The sequence below is a fragment of the Microtus pennsylvanicus genome, chromosome 7, assembly GCF_037038515.1.
Source record: "Microtus pennsylvanicus isolate mMicPen1 chromosome 7, mMicPen1.hap1, whole genome shotgun sequence".
Lineage (NCBI taxonomy): Eukaryota > Metazoa > Chordata > Mammalia > Rodentia > Cricetidae > Microtus > Microtus pennsylvanicus.
This window is the reverse complement of record NC_134585.1, coordinates 104756127-104774504: the sequence shown is the minus strand read 5'-3', so window position 1 is coordinate 104774504 and position 18378 is coordinate 104756127. Positions and strand designations below refer to the sequence as shown.

The 18378-nt window shown below is 38.7% G+C and overlaps 1 pseudogene; it reads left to right on the top strand.

The window, feature by feature from the left end:
- The first annotated feature begins 15788 nt into the window (after nt 1-15788).
- LOC142854040 (ATP synthase peripheral stalk subunit OSCP, mitochondrial pseudogene) lies at nt 15789-16771 on the top strand (annotated as a pseudogene).
- Nucleotides 16772-18378: the final 1607 nt, after the last annotated feature.

Genomic DNA, 18378 nt, shown 5'->3' with positions numbered 1-18378 from the left:
GATTCTGGCAGGAGACAAAATTCTAAGAAGACTTGGGGAGCATATTTTTGTAACAAATTTATATGCTATGCTGAAGCACTATTTTCCACACTGAAGAGACACACTTTAGATTCTAGTCAGTGGATAAATGAACTTGCTATTGTTTCTGAAGAATTAAAGGTTGATATAAAGAGAAGTGGACATTTGAAATCCATTTAAGAAGATGTGAAAATTACTTCAGCAAATTTTATAAATAATTATATTTCTGAGCCTTTGCCCTTGGGAAGGGTATATCCAAAATGAACACAATTATTTTTTAACATTGTGAGAAAGAAATTTACTTCTGTTTAAAGAATCAGTCATATGTATTTTCATGTGTGAGAGAGTGGCTTTGTAATAGGTAAGGTTAGGAGATTGACTTAAGCAGCAAAAATTAAATTCTAGTGCAAGATGCCCTGGACCTAAAGTATATCATTTAAGGCACATGTGGGGTATCCTAAAAATGCCTGGGAGAAGATGTTGTGGGGTGGACGATTTCAGTGCAAAAGTTCTTTTCAACACGGGAGAAGATGTGCATATACCTAAGGGAAGAGAAACAATTAGGCCAATAGACAACAATAAAAAAGTAAGAGCAACATTTCTCAGAAATTAAAAGGGATTAGAAGATATATGAATATGCATAAGAAGACTGCACGAATGTCTCTTATGTCATAATATAGTATCAATTCTAATCCATTCAAGACTGCTGCTTTATTTCAGCTACTTAACAGTCTATTTTATTTCCACGTCCAATTCAAAACATGTGCATGCTTTCTAATATACAAACCATCCCTACTTGTGTTTTTACTTATATGAAATGTATATTATTATTATTATGAAGGTGTGCAATTTTGGTAAGCATGAGTGACGCTGAATAATGTAATTTATGCTGTCTTTAGTTTTCACTTTGAGCTAGCATATCCAACTCTGACTCAAAGGCCACTATGTGCTGGCAGATAGCTATGGGTATGGCCTACATAAAATCATAAAATACCTGAAACATTGTAACATTATGAGTTTTTGTTTTCTTTTGTAGTTGCTTAGAACTGGATTGTGTGGTTTTTAAGTTTGAATTTTGTAGATGACACTGCCTTGTGTCAATGTCAAAAGGTCAGATAGAGTCTCATCAATGCCATTGTTTCCCAGAGAACTATGGGAATATCTAATCTGTTGATTGCAGAGTACAATCTATTGTGTGTAGGCATTCAACCGTTCAATATTTTTTCTTTACCAATGATGGGCATATGAGCTTTCTTCCATGGTAACACTGAAGGTAACATACACGCTTAGTCTATAACATTTTTGTTAAATATCTTTGGGATGTACATTTAATGTAGGATTTATACACATATTATATTAACTAGGTAGAGTCACATTATTTCTGAGAAAATCTTACCTCATTCTTGCTTCTAACTACAGTGGGTATGGTTCTTTATAGGTCATGCTCCTGCTAGCACTTAGCATTCTTTGCCTTTCTAGTTTGGGTTTGACTAACAAGATTTAAAGCAACTTCTTATTGTGACTTCATTCATGTTGTTTTTATTCATTCATATTTATTTCATTTTTAGATGATGTCATAATATTCAAACGCATCACTGGTTTACATCTCTGGATGCACAAAAGAGACTGAATGTAGCTTTAGAAATGTTGAAATCTCAGATGCAGTCTCCTGAAATTTTGTTTCTATTTGTTTGGGTTTGAAACACATACTGGCCTTCAATTTTCTATGTAACCAAGGATGTCACTGAACTTCTGAGCCTCCTGACTCCAATCCTGAGTGATAGGACTGTAGGCATTTGCCACCACATCCATTAACGCAGTGCCGTGAATCAAACTCAGCTCATCAGTTGGTACTCCAGTGCAGTCAGCCAGCCCCGACAACATGTGTACAAGGAACAGTATACAGACTGAACAGGTGATAGTTTGGAACATATATGCATAGACATATATGCATGCGCATAAATAACAATTAGTGAAAATACGAGGCCATGCATCTGCAGGAGAGTGGGGAGAGATACATGGAGGGTTTGGAGGGAGGAAAGGGAAGGGAGAAATCTTGTAGTTAGAGTCTCAACAAACCCCTGCTAAATTAAAAACAAAACAAAATAAAACAAAACCCTCACTTCTTTGTGCTTGCTAGAGAAGTACATTCCCAGAAGAGCTCCATCTGCAGTTCTGTTTGTGGTGTTTCGAGATGGGTCTTACTATGATTTCCAGGACGTCCTCAAATTCTCACTCCTTCTGATCTGGCTTCCTGAGTGCTCAATAGAGGTAGGCTGACAACTGGGAAGTGGGCAGGGTCAGACCTACTGCTTAAATCCTGGATCAGTAAGGACAGGTTTCATGGAGGCAAAAATGTTGGGACTCCGGTGCTCTTATTTAGCGTGTGACTCTTCTCCAGTCCATGTGCTTTCTAATTTTGTTCAGCATGGTACTATCTCTTCATTCTTTGGCTGCTAAGATCTGTTCCTGGTTTAGTTTAGTTTAGTTTAGTTTAATTTGTTTCTTTCTTTCCAGATACCACCAATTCTCTTAGAACATCCTTCTCAGGACATCTCCCCAGCCTGTGCTGTGAAAGTCAGCTTTGACATGTGGTGCTCTGCTTGCTTCCCGCACGTGAAGCTCTATGAGCTGGGAAGACCCTTCTGTCTCACCTTCCCTCTTTTAGCACCAAGGGAGGCAACCAGGAGGGTCTGTTCTCTCCCCTCTTCGCTGGTCCTGCAAAGCACACACAGCAAAGACCCCAGGAGTCTGCAGTCCAGGGCAGTATTTTCTGAATAAGGTCTCTGTTCCCAATAAGAACCCCACAGAAACAGACTCCACTTCCACTAACTACTGTTAGAGGTGGTCTCTGTGTCCTGGCGTAGATGTTCATACAATAATATCAAGATTAACCCAGACAGATATGGTTCTAACCTGCTAAGCCCACCTGATTGGGCTAAGGCCTGAGAGTCAATCCATTCCAAACTTGGCAAAAATGGAAACTGTGTTTCCAACCAGATACCCCGAGACTTGGTGAACTGATTCTTCATCTGTGAAGGTTACTGTGCACTGTGGTGGAATTTGTGTAGATGAGTCGGGGAGTGGGAACAAGTCTACAAAAACAGGAAATGCAATCCATCCTGCCGCTTTTAGGCCCAGTTCTGCCCTGAAGCGAGGGGCCTCCACCAGGTTAAGTTGCCTCTGCATACCACTCTGAAACCAGCACTATAAGCAAAAGTTTTGGCACCGATGGTCTGGAGGCTTCTCCCAGGACAGTATCTTTGGAATCAGACAAAGATGCAAGTTTCTTTGGGTTCATGTGGCTGCTTACTACCCTCTCAGCTCCTGTGACAGATTCCTAAGCAGCCCTCAGAATCCATGATTCTGGAAAGTGACCTCTAAAATCTTGCTTAGTTCTGAGCCTGTATCTCCCACCCGTCAGTCACTCAGCCTTTCAGTGACAAGTGAGGTATATGGTTGGTGACAGATCTTTCCAGGCTACTAGCCCTTGTACCTAATTTACATTTCTTTGATTACTGGAAGGCCATAGACTTTCTTCTTAAGCTTCACCAACCACTGTGGAGTTCTCTCTTTTAGAATTATTTGTTGATTTCTTACACTGTTTTCTATTGGGATTTCTGTTTTCCTAGTTAATTTTTAAAAATTCCCACCAGATGCTAGCAATAAATACCATGCTGGTTTTGTATATTGCAAACATCTTACCCTTATCTCTGTTAATTTTAGATGTAACGTTTCTGTGAAACAGAAATCTTTATTTTTAATGCAAACATGCTGGAAGAGGTCAATACACACTAGAATTTTAAATTTTGAATGTGGAAACACAAAACTGAGTGGTTGGTTTGCAGTACGCAGTGGTATTGCTGGTATTCCATAGCTTATTTCTACCTTTTACCTATTACAGGACCAGTGGTTTTTTTTTTTTTCTGAACTCTTCCTCAGAACTTGTGAGTTATCTCAGCATCATCTCAATAAGCATCTTTTTACTGAAGTAAATGGAGTCCATTTCCATTGTTTGTAATTAAGAGATTATTGACCCAAACAAACAATGAATCTGGAGCAGTCAAAGATACTAAAAAAAAAGTGTTATACATGCCCCACCTTTTGTTTTATTTAGACAGGCTTTCATGCAGTCCAGGCGAACTAAAGCTCACTATATATCTAGAAGAAGGTAGCCTTGGACTCCTGACCCTCCTTTCAACTTGTGAGTAGTGAATTCTATGCATGTTACCATCCTACCTAAATTGATACAAAGCTCTGCAATCAGTGCGTTCCTAACCATCAAAATGGTTCTTCTCACAATTTCTTCAAGAAATTAAAAAAAGAACAAAACTATATATTATGGAGTTAAGCTTGTCCTATTTGTATAAGTGAATCTCACACCTAACTCTTAAGTAGATTTTATTAAAATATGTGCAGTAATAAAAGCAGAAAAATTTGAAAAGTTATTGTAAATGGCATTTCTAAAGGTTATTTTAAAGGGAATTCTGAGTAAGTTATGTTTTCTTATGTATTCATTTATTTGGTGACCCAGTAATCTGCATTTCCTTACTTGCGCATCAGCTGCTTTTTTTTTTCTATTTATGGACAAACTTCAACAGTAAATACATCCTTTTCCCAGCACAAGCTTTATGTCCTATCTAGGATCAATTATGCTTTTGCAAAGGGGCAGTGCATTATAAAATCATGTCCAAAAGCGATAGATTTAGAGAATAAAGAGGGGCCTTTATGCTGAGAGTTCTTAAGGATTGCAGCTTTTATTTATTTTTATAAAGCTTTTTTTTTGTTCTCTATCCGGCAATTGAAATGTGTCCAGATCCTAAAATAAAAATCTCCGAGAACAGACATGATTATGATTCTCCTGAGGGTGACTGTTTAGATCTTAGTTACATTTCAGAAAGTGAGACTTTGAGGGTCATTGTGAGTGAGAAGTCGCTTGCTCTTTGTTTTGGTGCCTTGGGACTCACACTCTTTGAATCATAAGTTCCATATAGGAATGGACTCTGTACGCCTAACCGGCACTCAGAGTACTTAATAGGAAGACAGCCATGACTATCTGAATGGGAACAGTGTTTTAGCCTAAAGAATAAAATGGAAAACTAATGAAGTTCAGGTAAAAAAAATAGGATGTAGAAATAGTTAAAATGCAGGTAAGGGTCTTACTAGTCTGATCTCCTATTATATCTCCACTAATATAGAGTGGAGATATTATAATTTATAAAATGAAACCTTCAGAATTTATTATGTCTGTCTAAATTTTATATAATAGTGTTCATTTTACAAAAGGATCACTTACTTCTAAAGATGGCCCAGATTTGCTGGGGATATCATGGTGCATATAACCAGTGACTTTTTGTCATTATAATTTTATTTTTTTAAAAAAGCAAACTATCTTTTTCATTTTGCATATCCATTCCAGTTCCTGCTTCCTCCCCTCTTCCCATTTCCTCCAACTTCTCTCCCACCCAAACTGCTATCCACTCCTCAGAGAGTCAGAGAGGGTAAGACACATTGCTTTGGGGAAGGTCCAAGGTCCTCCCTATTATATCTAGGCTGAGCAAGGTATCCATCCAAAGAGAATGGGTTCCCAAAAAGCCAGTACAAGCAGTAGGGATAAAAATCCTGGTGCTACTTTCAGTGGCCCCACAGTCTGACCCAGCCATACAACTGTCACCCATGTTTTGAGGGCCTAGTTTAGTCTTCTGCTGGTTCCTTCCCTGTCTGCCTGGAGTTGGTGAGCTCCCCTTAGCTCAGGCAAACTGTTTCAGTGGGTGTTCCCATCATGATCTTGACCTCTTTGCTCACATTATCACTCCTTCCACTCTTCAACTGGACTTTGAGAGCTCATCCCACTGTTGTGCTACAGGTCTCTCTCTGCCTCTGTTTCCATCAGTTGTTGGATGAAGGTTAAATGATGACATTTAAGATATTCATCAATCTGACTATAGGGCAAGGGCAGTTCAGGTACCCTCTCCACTATTGCTTAGGGTTGTAGCTGGGGTCATCTTTGATGGATTCCTGGAAATTTCTCTAGTGACAGGTTTCTTGCTAGCCCTATAATGGCTCTCTCAATCAAAATATCTCTTTCCTTGCTCACATCTCTGTCCTTCCTCCATATCCACTATCCTGTTCCCTCAAGTTCTTCTTCCTGCTTCTCCCCTCCTTCTACCCCTTCCATCATCTGTTTTCTTCCCACTCCCATGCTCCCAATTTTGCCAGGTGATCTTTTTTATCTTACCTTTCCAAGTGGATCTATGTATGTTTTGTTTTAGGGTTCACCTTGTTACTTAGCTTCTCTAGGATCATGGACTCCAGGCTCAATATCCTTTGCTTTACAGCTAGTATCCACTTGTGAGTGAATACATACCGTGTTCATTTTTCTGAGTTTGGGTTACCTCACTCAGGATGTTTTTCTCTAGTTCTATCCATTTGTATGCAAATTTCAAAATGTCATTTTTTTTACCTCTGAGTAATACTCCATTTTGTAAATGTACCACATTTTCTTTATTCAATCTTCAGTTGAGGGGCATCTAGATTATTTCCAGATTCTAGCTATTATGAATAATGCTGCTATGAACGTAGTTGAACAAATAAATGTCCTTGTAGTATGATTGAACATCCTTTGGGTATATGCCCAAGAGTGGTATTGCTGGGTCTTGATCTAGGTTGATTCCCAATTTTCTGAGAAACCCCCATACTGATTTCCAAAGTGTTTGTACACGTTTACATTCCTACCAACAATGGAGAGGTGTTCACCTTACTCCACATTCTCTCCAGCATAAGCTGTCATTGATGTTTTTGATCTTAGCTGTTCTGACAGATGTAAGATGATATCTCAGAGTCATTTTGATTTGCATTTCCCTGATGGCTAAGGATGCTGTTCATTTCCTTAAGTGTTTTTCAGACATTTGAGATTTTTCTGTTGAGAATTTTCTGTTTAGTTCTGTATCCCATTTTTAATTGGATTATTGGGAATTTTGACATCTATTTTCTTGAGTTCTTTATATATTTTGTAGATCAGTAGTCTGTCTGATGTGGGGTTGGTGGAGATCTTTTCCATTAAGTAAGCTGCCTTTTTGTCTTATTGACCATGTTCTTTCCTTTACAGAAGCTTCTCAGTTTCAGGAGGTCCCATTTATTCATTGTTGCTCTTATTGTCTGTGCTACTGGGGTTATACTTAGGAGGTGGTCTCCTGTGCGCATGCATTGAAGGCTACTTCCCACTTTCTCCTCTATCAGGTTCAGTGTGGTCAGATTTATAATGCGGTCTTTAATCCATTTGGACTTGGATTTTTTTGTGTGTGTGTGGGGCTAGATATGGATCTATTTGCATTCTACATGCTGATATCCAGTTATGCCGTCACCATTTGTTGAAGATGCTTTCTTTTTTCCATTGTATAATTTTAGCTTCTTTGTCAAAAATCAGGTTTTCATAGGTGTATGGATTAATATCTGGGTCTTGGATTCGATTCCATTGGTCAAACTCTCTGTTTTTATTACTATAGTTCTGTAATAGAGCTTGATGTCAGGAATGGTGATGCGTCCGGAAGTTCCTTTATTGCAGAGGATTGTTTTGGCTATTCTGTTTTTTTTTCCATATAAAGTTGATTATTGTTCTTTCAAGGTTTGTGAAGAATTGTGTTGGGATTTTGATGGGGATTGCATTGAATCTATAGATTGCTTTTTGTTGGATTGCAATTTTTATTATGTTGATGCTACCCATCCAAGAACATGGAAAAGCTTTCCATTTTCTGGTACCTTCTTCAGTTTCTTTCTTCAAAGACTTAAAGTTCTTGTCAAATAGATCTTTTACTTCTTTGATTAGTGTTACCACAAGATATTTTATGTTGTGGTTATTGTGAAGGTTATGTTTCTCTGATTTCTTTCTCAGCTTCATTACTGTTTATGTATAGGAGGGCTACTGACTTTTTTGAATTGATCTTGTGTCCTGCCACATTATTGAAAATGTTTATCAGCTAGCTATAAGCAATCCTTGGTAGAGTTTTTGGGGTCACTTGCATATACTATCATATCATCTGGAAATGAAAAGTTTGACTTCTTCCTTTCCAATTTTAATCCCCTTGATCTCCTTTTATTATCTTACTGCTCTATCCAGAACTTCAAAAATGATGTCAAATAGATATGGAGAGAGTGGAAAGCCTTGTCCTGATCCTGATTTTAGTGGAATCACTTTGAGTTTCTCACTATTTATTTGGATGTTGACTGTCAGCTTAGTGTATATTGCTTTTTATTATTTTTACATATGTTTTTGTATTCCTGATGTCTCCAAGAACTTTATCATGAAGGGGTGTTGAATTCTGTTGAATGCCTTTTCAGCATCTAATGAGATGATCATGTGTTTTTTTTTCTTTCAGTTTATTTATATGGTGGGTTACATTGATAGATTTTCCTATGTTGTATCATCTATGTTGTATTTTCCTATGTTGTATTCAGCACTCTGGGCTGAAGTTGACTTACTCATGGTAGATGATTTTTTTATGTGTTCTTGGATTCAGTTTGCCAGTATTTTATTGAGTATTATTGTATCTATGTTCATGAGAGATATTGTTCTGTAATTCTCTTCCTTGGTTGAGTCTTTGTGTGGTTTCAGTATGAGGGTAACTGTAGCCTCATAAAAAAAGTTTGGCAATTTTCCTTCTCTTTCTATTATGTAGAACATTTTGAGGAGTATAGGTATTAACTCTTCTTTGAATTTCTAGTGAATTCTGCACTGAAACCATCCAGCCCTGAGCATTTTGGGTTGGGATGATTTGATGACTGCTTCTGTTTCCTTGCAGGTTATAGGTTATAGGTTTGGGGGCAGAATAGGACTTGTAGCTTATAGGGTCTGATTGATGGGATGCGGGTGTTGGAGCAGCCTACTTGCAGGAAACTCACCTGATAACTGGCTAGAGAAACTGAAGCAGGCAGGGAAGGAGCCTAGGGTTTTGTCCCAGTATTGAGGGCCTAGAGAATAGGGTGTCCCACTGGGTGAGTGGTCACTCAACTCTTTGTCCTCTTCTGTGTATTAGAGGCTTCTGTTTCTGAGTTCCTCTGAGGTCACAGGGGATAGGAGGGTTTGGGGTGAAATAGCCTCGTAGGTTACAAGGTCTGACGGATGGGATATGTGTGTTGGAGCAGCCTACCTGCAGGGAACTTGCCTCCTACAGAAGCTACAAAAGCTCGGAACCAGTGACTTTTAGTTATTTATTCACTTAGCAGAAATTTCCACTACATTGAAACCACCTTGAAGGTCATAGGCATCTGAGGGACTATAAAATATATTCCCTAACGTCAAAGTGCTTATAGTAAATTAGGGAGACAATTATAAAACATACGATTTTAATTACATTGTGATGAGGATTAAATCATATATAGTAGAAAACCAGGATCCAACTGTAGTATAATGGAAGTCCTTATGTTTTCTTCAAAATTTTATCAGGGTATGGGTTTCACATGGTGATCAAGTGATTACCTCCCCTGCTCCTCTTCTTCTTTCTACTGCTTCTCTTGCTCCTCCTCTTCCTTATCCTCACACCCAAGACTCCAAGCACTGTTAACAAGTCCTCCCTCTCTAGCCACACCCCCAGCTCTTCCTTACTTGATGTTTGACTGTCTCTAAGTCTACAATTTGCTCTAGTGCCTGTATGATTTGTCCTCTTCTTACAGAATATTTTCCTATGGTTTTCTACATCCCGAATAATAAAGTCCAAATAATTCACTCTGTCCCATGACTCTTTATTCTCTGTGTACCTCTACAGAATCCTTGGTCATGCAAGACTTTGTCTGAAGGTACAAGACACATACTTGTACCTTCAAATACAACATAGTTTTCATCAAACTAGCAAGTCTATGAGCCTTTTACTTCCATGTGGGCTATTCTATTCCCCCCCTTATTTTCTTGAATAATTTTCAGCTTTCTGTTGCCAATTTAGCCATCTCTTCTTATAGTCAAATTCGATGTTCCTTTAAATTGATTTAACAATATACTATATGATTCCAATCATTAGACTTGCTGTACTACTGCCAATACTGGTCAACTCAAGTTCCTATCAGCCTCAAAATGTAACTGTTATAGGGGCTGTAGTTGTCCTTATGAGCTTCACAGTTGTGGTTCAATGTTTCATACTACCCTAGACATAACAAGTACTCAAGCACTAGGTGTGTGTGTGTGTGTGTGTGTGTGTGTGTGTGTGTGTGTGTGAAAGATTGCCCGGCAAAAAACTGGGAACTTGGGGGTGAGGTGGGAAGGGCGTAAGGGGAGATGGGGAGAGAAAGTGAGAAGGGGAGGATGGGAGGAACTTGGGGAAACGGGATGGTTGGGATAAAGGAAGGTTGGATAGGGGAGCAGTGAAGCACTTATCTTAATTAAGGGAACCACCTTAGGGTTGGTAAGAGACTTGGACCTAGAGGGGCTCCCAGGTGCACAGGGCGATGTCCCCAGTTAGTTCCTGGGGCAGCTGAGGATAGGGAACCTGAAATGACCCGATCCTATAGCCATACTGATGAATATCTTGCATATCACCATAGAACCTTCATCTGGCTATGGATGGAGATAGAGACAGAGACCCATACTGGAGCACCGGACTGAGCTCCCAAGGTCCCAATGAGGAGCAGAAGGAGGGAGAACATGAACAAAGAATTCAGGACCACAAGGGGTGCACCCACCCACTGAGACAGTGGAGCTGATCTATTGGGAGCTCACCAAGGCCAGCTGGTCTGTGACTGAAAAAGCATGGGATAAAACCGGACTCTCTGAACATGGCGGACAATGAGGGCTGCTGAGAAGCCAAGGACAATGGCACTGGGTCTTGATCCTATGTAATGTGCTGGCTTTGTGGGAGCCTAGCCAGTTTGGATGTTCACCTTTTTAGACCAGGATGGAGGGGGAGGACTTTGGACTTTTCACAAGGCAGGGAACCCTGACTGCTCTTCAGACTGGAGAGGGAGGGGGAGAAGAGTGGGGGGAGCGGGAGAGGATTCGGAGGAGGGGGAGGGAAGTGGGAGGCTGGGAGGAGGCAGAAATTTTTTTCTTCAATAAAAAAATAATAAAAATAAATATAATGAAAAAATAAAAATAAAAAAAGAATTGATGAGGAAGTTACTCTAGTTTATAAGCCCTCAGCTTGTACAATCTGCACCCTAGTCATCTACTTTCCCCCAGATGTTTAAGGCTACTCTTGTAATTAACTGATCTTATAAAATTTGACTGCTGTTATTGAAAGAGAATTGGTCACAAGAGTAACCACTGGTGCTTCTATATGAAAATGCTTGCTTACTCAAGATATCTTAGGCATCTACAGATATGATTGTATTATCATTGATGCTGCTGTTATTAGTAACATTTGTAGATGTTTCCCAAAGTAAGACTATATTGAATTGACAGTTGACTAAAAGTCTTAGGACTTTCCCCATGAAGGGCTAACTCAGTTATTTTAGGATTTTATTCCTATGAACAAAATAAGCTCAGCTTTCACTGTGTTCTCCTCTTTTTGAGGGTGATAGAAAATTCTAACATGAACAGGACTTAATGCCTATAGCTTTTTATGACAACACTGAGCAAAAACAAATCAAGGTTAATTAAGAGAGGAAGAGGGAGTAACCAGTCTGATTTTAGTGTTTGAACTGAATCGGATCAGGCTCTTTGCAGCTCTTTACTTGGAACTGGAGTTGCCATCTAGAGAGAAGAAACTTCTGGTTTCCTGGAGAAAGCATTGTACAACTTCAGTAACCAGTCAGAATGGTCATTTACATTTTGTTTTTCTTGTTTTGTTTTTATTTATTCTGTTGAATAGTCCAGTGAGGCAGTAGAAGACATTCACCTTTGAATTTAGAATTACCATTCCAAGTATGTTTCTGGTCTTGATTACCCCACCATTTTTACCTGTATCACCTAAATCAATTTTAACCACAGCTCCTCACGATAGACATTATCATTTTTAAAGACATTATCATTTTCGAGGAAATTGAGAACGTTTCAGCCTTACAAAGATACTAAATGATGTCTCAAAGATATGGGTTTGAGTGTTTTTAACTCTGAAGTTTTAAAGTGGCAGATGGATTATTTAATGTAATGACAAACAGTCCAAGCAGGCAATACTTCTGAGAACCATGGAATCCAGATGGAGGGGAAAATGATGGAAGAGGGAAAGAGAGAGCTAATTGCCTAGGCCATTTCCTATGTTTCTGGTGCCGCATCTTATGACTTGGTCACTTCATTTTGTCTCTTAAGCGGAGAAAATGAGGAAAAGAAAACGTAAGTAACTCAACAGGCCTCAAACCATGCGCTGGGACTGGACAAGTTTTTCTCAGTTTGTTTAAAGCATGGTGTGGTTCCGGCATTAAAACATGTGGTTAACCTCAGACATTTCGCAAAGCCTGCTGTCTCAAAAGCCTGTTTTAGCAGCACGTAGGGAGAAGATATGATATGATATGTTATGCTTCTAAGCTTGAGTGCATGGCTCAGGGATTTTCTGTAGATTTTTTTTTTGTTATGACTCAGAAACATCAGAACAGAATGTGTCTTAGAAACTGCATTTTCCCCTTTCCAATTAGTTTAAATAATGGTAATATTTCATGAAAATTCACATATATCACAGGCCAAATATGTTCCTTGACTGTTTTTAGTAATTCAAGATACAAATTAAGAAAAAAATGCTGTAATGTTTTAGCTAGAATATTAAGAAAGGAAAACCTTTATGTGAGTTAGTTTTGGAAAAGTTAATAAAAATGTGTCATGGCCTGCCTTCAAGTTTTTTATGTATACTGGTTATAGTCATGTATTTTAGAGAGACAAAGTTTTGAGTTCTGTGTATGTGTTTGTTCTTCACTTCATTTTTCATGCATATCAATAATTTGTATTTGTGATGGATTAAAGTTCTGTAGTTGCAACTATTGTAGTATCATTTCTATGTGTTTGGATTTTAAAATTTTTCTTTAAATATTTAAAGGAAAAGAGAAGGGATATCTGTTATTTGTGGTTGGATGGCAGAAGATGAATATTTTACCAGCAAGTTATAGGACCTTTTAGAAACTTAGGCAACAGGTATGTGTTTATTATTCAGTACCTTCATGAAAAAAAATAGATTTTTCAACTACCGAGGTTATACTGGTGAACATAATTTAAAATAAAACCTGAGAAAAGTAAAAGAGATTAAATAAATATTCATGAAAATGCCCTCTTCAGGAAATAGGGTCATTTGAACAGTCTATTCCATTAAAAATCGCTTTATTTCACTTAAATTGGTTACCTCGCAGGGAAATCGAGACCAAAGACATGAATTTGAAATCTCTCTACTGCATTAAACAGATGGAATGTATCATTAAAAAAAATCTATAACTGATAAGTTATTTTAACCAGTAAAGTCAGGGAGGCATCAAATACACATTTAAATGATATTTTAACGTTGTATAAAAATTAGTCTTTGTAATTACATACAAATACTGATAAACTGAAAATTATACTTTTATAGCATTATTGATGATGTAAAGAAGTTGCCTAAAGGTAATGTACTAACTGTTATATTATAACGGTCAATTCAGAGTAAATGGCAATCAGGACACCATAAAATTGTTAGCAGCTTTTGATTTTTATTTATGAAAATCATTATAAATTAAACCAAATGATTCTGTCAAATGTTAATACACTTGAAACTTTACCCTTTTAAATTAACTATTGATGCCCTACAGTCCTAATCTAAAACCGTTTTGCTATTTTCACTTTAAATCATTTATAACTAGGTAGCATCTCAGACTTCTGCTTATCATAACTTTATACTGTGCTCCTGTCTCTCCATTTTACTCTCTCTCTGCCTCTTTAACTGATACTTTTAAGTTTTATCCATTATCTCAAATAATTTGGGAATCATTAAAAGAATTCTGGAAAAGATAGGAGGACAAAAGAGATCATTCTAGTTTAGTAGCTGCAGCATCTACTGAGAGCTGCGAACGCCAGCTCCTTCATGAATCAACCACATCATAATCCATGGTCAAGTTACATGCATAACAGAACCTGAGCAGGCCATTGGTGTGACCCAATTACACCATAAAATCTGCAGGTACCAGATACCTTTGTATTTCTCACTCGGCCCATGTTCTTGCTCTCTTTGAGCAGGGAGTGTGTTGGAACTGCTCCAGGCTATCTTGTTCATCTTGTATAAGAGAATGTCCACTTTACAGACCGAGGGTAGTAGGCTTTTGAGTAGAGAACATGCGGTGTGATTGCCTTCCCTACAGCTAGAAATGCCGGCAGGATTGAATTAATCGATATTTCAGAGTCTCATCGGCAGTCCTGCTCCACCTCCAGAATCTGCCTCAAGCCATCCAATGTAGACAAGGGTAGAATGTGGTGAGTGGCAGGGTACGAGAAGTTCTGGTTGGAACATAGGCTACAAATTCTATTAAGAAAGAAGCTGGGCCGCTTCACTTCTGCCACTAGGTGTAATCACTTGGAGTTTTTGAGACAGTTCAACATGGAGACTGAGGTGTAATTATTTTTGTTTGGCAAGTATAGATTTTAGTCTCTATAAGAAATATGTGATAGTGGCTAGGTAAATATCTCAGTGGATAAAGAACTTGCTGCCTGAGCACGAAGAGCTGAGTTTATGTCCCCATATTCACATAAATGCTGGTTGGGAATGTTATCCCACCTGTAATCTTAGCACGCCATAGTTCAAACAATGGGCTTCCCGAGCTAGTCTTATTAGTTGAACTAGATAGTTCTGGATTCAATGGAGATTCCATGATTCTATATAGGAGGTGGAAAACAATCAATAAAGGCACTCTGGGATCCACATGAACATGCATATACATATATGTGTAACCACAGGCATGTGTGCCTATGCACATACAAGCACATATACACACATGCATGTACACCATTGACACAGACAAAAGAGAAAGTAAAAGGAAATGCATTCAAAAACTTAATAATTTTAATTGAAGTTTATTTTACAAAACAAAAACACTTGTCTCAAAAAATAGAAAAAAATAAGAGCGATCTACTAGGAGGTGAGAAAACAAAGGAGTAGACCAGCTGCAGCTTACACATACCTGACACACACTTCTCCCTGACTGGTGTGTCTCTCATTTCCTTCCTGCAGTTTCCAGACTGTGTTTAGGGCTCAACATTTTCCTGTCTTTAAGCCTTCTTTGTTCTTAGATGACTGGATTCAGTTTTACAGGGATTGAGGAGTATGAACGGCATTAGACTATTGTTTTATGCTGTCATTTCAATTAAAAGCTGGATCTGGAGTTGGGGTATGGTTTGCCCTCCTCTAGACCCAAGCATGTTTGTTTAAAATGTTTTCTACAAAACTCTGTACCATGCCAGAGGAGCTCCCTGCTCTATGGCAGATTAAGGAGAGCAGAACAGAGTAAAAGGACAGGCTATTCCCAATGAGGACTACTGCTATTCATTTTATGCGCTTTTGGTTTTGTTCTAACTCTCTGAAATGTTTGCTAAAGTATAAATCTTACCTTAAGATCTGTAAGCATTTTGGGTAAGGTTACAAATCTGAAAAATCTGGATCCTTTTCCATCTGAGCTGCAGTGCTTACATGTACATCAGTGGTAAATGGTGAACAGACATTTTGATTTTGTTAAACTTATTTAATAGACCTCGTAGTTATTATTATTATTTATTACTGCTGTGGACTAATGATCATGTTGTAATCTTTTAATATTGTGAAATTATAAATTAGGAAGTGAAGAAGATAGATATGTGAAAAGCTACTATTTGTCAGTCAATTAAAAATATAATTTAGGAATAGATGGCCACCCCAGCAGCGTCCAGTCTGTCCGAACAGGTGTGGAGCTTCGGTACATCTGTGGTCAGGCCCTTTGCCAAGCTAGTGAGGCCCCCTGCTTGGATATATGGCATAGAAGGTTGCTCTAAACAGGATAAGCTAGATTAAGTGGAAAAGGAGTTTTTGCTGCTGGGACAACTCCTGAAGGATCCCAAGGTATTTCTTGTTGTTCTGAATCCCTGCATTAAGTGCTCTACCAAAAAATAAAAAGTCTGAAGGGCATCATAAGGAAGGAAAAGTTTTCTCCACTGATTGCCAATGAATTTACTTGTTGAAAACAGTTACCTAACCAACACACAGGGAGTCATCTCTACCTTTCCCACCACTATGAGTATTTAGCATAAAAATGTGCCTTGCATGGTGACCACAGCATCTCCTGTAGATAAAGCTGTTCTCTCTAAGTTAAAGACAATGCTGAAGAACCTCATGAGTCAATGGGGATGTTCTACTGGGAACTCACCAAGACCAGCTGGCCTGGGTCTGGAAAAGCCTGGGATAAAACCGGACTCTCTGAACATAGCGGACAATGAGAACTACTGACAACTCAAGAACAATGGCAATGGGTTTCTGATCCTACTGCACGCACTGGCTTTGTGGGAGCCTAGGCAGTTTGGATGCTCACCTTACTAGACCTGGATGGAGGTGGACGGTCCTTGGACTTCCCACAGGACAGGGAACCCTGATTGCTTTTCGGGCTGGGGGGGACTTAATTGGGGGAGAGGGAGGGAAATGGGAGGCGGTGGTGGGGAAGAGACAGAAATCTTTAATAAATAAATAAATTAAAAAAAAAGAACCTCATGAGTCAAAGCTAAGTATCAAAATGGGAGGTTAAGATCAACTCGTCAATTGTGGATAGCACGGTTGCTCGAATTGGGGAGAAATACATTGAAATGCCTGCAAAGACTGAGATTCAGAAGTTCATCCATGTCCTGGAGGAGATGCTCTGAAAGCCTCCATCACCTTTGAAAGTTTCTACACTTGGAGCAACAATAAAATGTTCTCTAAACAGACAAAAATAATAAATAAATCAATAAATCAATAAATAAATAAAATGTAAAAATAAGTTTTAAGGGAGATATATGATTTAGCTGGATAAAGTTACTTTCGTAAGCCATGGGTTATTCAATGGAAGCCCCAGTGCCAGTTGGGGGTACCTCCATGTTAGTTGTTGGTCAAGGAGACCCCAGAGTACCCCTACAAGCAAACTGCCTTTTTCCATTTTTACTAGTTGGCTACCACAACTAGATGAAAGAAAAAAATCCTATTGTTGAAGACACCATACACTTTGGTTGCTAGTTGTAGAGAAATCAAGCTGGACCTAAGCTGGAACTTCCTCTTTGCCACCTAGCTTTCATAGTGCCGGATGTTGCTACGCAGGCTGCTGGGGGAGAAAAGTCATCAACCTTCACCCACTAGCTATAAATATGATTGTTTTAGCTTGGATTTATATTGTTGTGAATAGACACCATGGCTAGGGCAACTCTTATAAGGAAAACATTTAATTGGGGTGGCTTATAGTTCAGAAGTTCAGTCCATTATTATTAGGGTGGGGAGCATGGTAGCTCAGGCAGATGTGGTGCTGGAGAAGTAGTTGAGAGTCCTACATCTTTCAGGCAACAGGAAACCAACTGTGACACTGGGAGATACACTGAGCATATACGAGATCTTAAAGTATATTAGGGGGCTGCTTGTTTGTTCCTGGCTACCCAGACCACAAAATAACCACACAGAAACTATATTATTTAAATCACTGCTTGGCCAATCACATAAATGTATTGCTAGCTAGCTCTTTTTATCTTTAGTTAACCCATTTCTATTAAATATATTTTACCACATGGCCTACCTGCAACGTTCCAGCTGACAGCTAACATCTTTCCCCTCTAGTGACTCCATGACTTCTCCTTGACTCTGCCTTCTTTCTCCCAGCATTCAGTTCAGTCTTTCCCACCTAGCTCTATTCTGCCTTATCACAGGCCCCAAACAGCTTCTTTATTCATTAAGTAATAAAAGCAACACATATACAGAAGGACTTCCAACATCATTAAAGTACACCCCTACAGTGACATACTTCCTCCAACTAGGCAATACCTACTCCAACAAAGTCTCTAATAGTACCACTCCCTATAAACTTTATGGGAATCAATTGCATTCATATTATCACATTGATGAACTACAGTACCAACATACTAGGCAAGATGTGTGTACTAGTACCATAGTAGTATACCTCTATCGGGGTAACCAACCACTTTATAATTGAATGGGACTTGTTTCCCAGCATGAACTTTATAAATAAATCTCATCCTGCATAACAGCTTCTGACTAAATAGGGCACTGACCCTGAGGGAAGGGATCTTACTGCTTCTATTTAAATATATTAATATGGTGCTGTAAGCAGAAACTGCTCATTCATTTGCCAGTTGCCTAGACCCAAATAATTATATAGAAACTATATGAATTACAACACTGCTTGGCCAATGGCTTAGGCATATTTATAGCTAGCTCTTATATCTTAAAGTAACCCATTTCTATTAATCTGTGTATCTTCACGAGGCTG